The sequence below is a fragment of the Rhinopithecus roxellana genome, chromosome 5 (assembly GCF_007565055.1).
Source record: "Rhinopithecus roxellana isolate Shanxi Qingling chromosome 5, ASM756505v1, whole genome shotgun sequence".
Taxonomy (NCBI): Eukaryota; Metazoa; Chordata; class Mammalia; order Primates; family Cercopithecidae; genus Rhinopithecus; species Rhinopithecus roxellana.
In genome coordinates, this window is record NC_044553.1 from 49168243 (window position 1) to 49171257 (window position 3015).

Here is a 3015-nt window from a genome sequence, read left to right on the forward strand (position 1 = left end):
TTGTCTGTATTGTTTTTGCTAAGATGTATCTTTATTCACCCCCACCCCACAGGATGGAATGACAGTATTTAGTAACTGTTACAATTGTGTGGAGTAGGCCACTAGCCATGGCTCCTGCCTGTAATCCCAGCACTTTGGGAGGTCAAGGGGGTGGATCAGGAGTTCAGGAGTTTAGGAGTTTGAGACCAGCCTGGCCAACACGGTGAAACCCTGTTGGTCTCTACTAAAAATAGAAAAATCAACTGGGTATGGTGGTACGCACCTATAATTCCAGCTACTCAGGAGGCTGAGGCAGGAGAACTCTTGCTTGAACCTGTCAGCCAGAGGTTGCAGTGAGCTGAGATCATGCCACTGTACTCCAGCCTGGGTGACAGAGTAAGACTTTGTCTCAAAACAAACAACAAAGAAACAATTGCATGGAGTAGGTACTGTCAGATGCTTTAAGAAATAAAGGTCCTTCTCTGAAAAAAGAGTACACTTACCAGTACTCTAAACTTAATGAATGCACATTTTAAAATATAAATTTATGGTGAGGGAAAGCTACCTCCCCTCCTAACTAGACTTAAACATTCTGGCCGGGCACTGTGGCTCACCACTGTAATCCCAGCACTTTGGGCGACCTAGGTGGGCTGATCACTTGAGGTCAGGAGTTCCAGGGCAGCCTGGCTAACATGGTGAAACCCCATTTCTACTAAATATACAAAAATTATCCAGGTCTGGTGGTGGGCGCCAGTAATCCCAGCTACTTAGGAGACTGAGGCAGGACGATCACTTGAACCTGGGAGGCGGAGGTTACAGTGAGCCGAGATTGTGCCACTCCACTCCCACGTGGGTAACAGACGAAGACTCCGTCTCAAAAAAAAAAAAAAAGAGAGAAAATTCTGCTGCCACCTCTTGTGCCTACTATTTATTACTTCTGTTGCAAACAACTAAGGTATAATTTTTTTAGGTATTACTATAAAAACCATCAGTGGCAGCTTGAGGGGAAATTGCATTGTAGGCATCTGTGTATTTTATTTTCAGTCTTTAAAAAAATGATATGGCTGAATGCAGTGGCTCATGACTATAAGTCCAGCACTTTGGGAGGCTGAGGAGGGAGGATCGCTCGAGCCCAGGAGTTCAAGACCAGCCTGGGCAACATGGCAAGACCCTGTCTCTAAAAAAAAAAATTAAAGATCAGCTAAACGTGGTGATGTCTGCCTCTGGTCTCAGCTACTTGGGAGGCTGAGGTGGGAGGATCATTTGAACTTGGGAGACGAAGGCTGAATTGAGCTTTGATCATGCCACTGCATTCTAGCCTGGGTAACAGATTGAGGCCCTCTCTTAGAAATGAAAGAATGATATGATTTGGGCTGTTTCTTTCTTTCTTTTTTTATTCTAGACAGAGTCTCGCTCTTTCACCCAGGCTGGAGTGCAGTGGCGCGATCTCGGCTCACTGCAACCTCCGCCTCCCAGGTTCAAGTGATTATCCTGCCTCATCCTCCCAAATAACTGGTACTACAGGCACGTGCCACCACGTCCGGCTAATTTTTTATATTTTTAGGAGAGGCGGGGTTTCACCATGTTAGCCAGGATAGTCTCGATCTCCTGATCTCGTGATCCACCTGCTTCGGCCTCCCAAAGTGCTGGGATTAAAGGTGTGAGACACTGTACCTGGCCCTTTTTTTTTTTTTTTTTTTTTTTTTTTTTTTTTTTTTTTGAGACAAAGTCTCCATCTGTCACCCAGGCTGGAATGCAGTGGTGTGATCTCAGCTCTCAGCTCACTGCAACCTCCACCTCCTGGGTAGCTGGGACACCTGGCTAATTTTTGTATTTTTAGTAGAGATGGGGTTTCACCATGTTGGCCAGGCTGGTCTTGAACTCCTGGCCCCAAGTGATCCACCTGCCTCGGCCTCCCAAAGTGCTGAGATTACAGGCGGGACAGCACTTGGCCTCTATTTATTTATTTATTTATTTATTTATATTTTTTGAGATAGAGTTTTGCTCTTGTGGCCCAGGCTGGAGTGCAAAGGCGTGATCTCAGCTCACTGCAACCTCCACCTCCTGGGTTCAAGTGATTCTCCTGCCTCAGCCTCTCAAGTAGCTGAGATTACAGGCATGCACCACCCCGCTGAGCTTATTTCGTATTTTTAGTGGAGATGGGGTTTCACCATGTTGGCCATATTGGTCTGGAACTCCTGACCTCAGGTGATTCACCTGCCTTGGCCTCCCAAAATGCTGGGATTACAGGCATGAGCCACCTTGCCCAGCCTATTTTTATTTTTTATGCATTCTTTAAATGTTTCCATTTATAGCCAGGTGATACACTGCAGAATAGCACTTCCAGTCTATTCCTTGTAATCTGTGTTTGCCATATAGTACTTTGAAAGAGCTCCTGTATTACCATCATTACAAACCTTACTTTCTTTCCAGGTACCCGCCCAACAACCACCCCACCATCGCACCCTCATCCCACTTCTACTGGAAATTTCTCAGTGGTTTTACACATAAACATCACTTTGGACTGGAACAGTGGCTCATGCCTATAATCATAGAACTTTGGGAGGCTGAGGCAGGAGGATCCCTTGAGCCCAGGAGTTTGAGGCCAGCCTGGTTAACAGGGAGACCCTATCTCTATATAATACAAACACAAATAAAAAAATCACCTGGGCCGGGCACGGTGGCTCACGCCTGTAATCCCAGCACTTTGGGAGGCTGAGGTAGGCAGATCACGAGGTCAGGAGATCAAGACCATCCTGGCTAACACGGTGAAATCCCGTCTCTAATAAAAATACAAAACATTAGCCGGGCATGGTAGCAGGTGCCTGTAGTCCCAGCTACTCGGGAGGCTGAGGTAGGAGAATGGTGTGCACTTGGGAGGTGGAGTGTGCAGTGAGCCAAGATTGTACCACTGCACTCCAGCCAGGGTGACAGAGCGAGACTCCTCAAAAAAAAAAAAAAAAAAAAAAAAAGTCACCTGGAGCAGACCACAGACCATGTGCAATGGCTCATGCCTGTAATCCCAATACTTGGAAG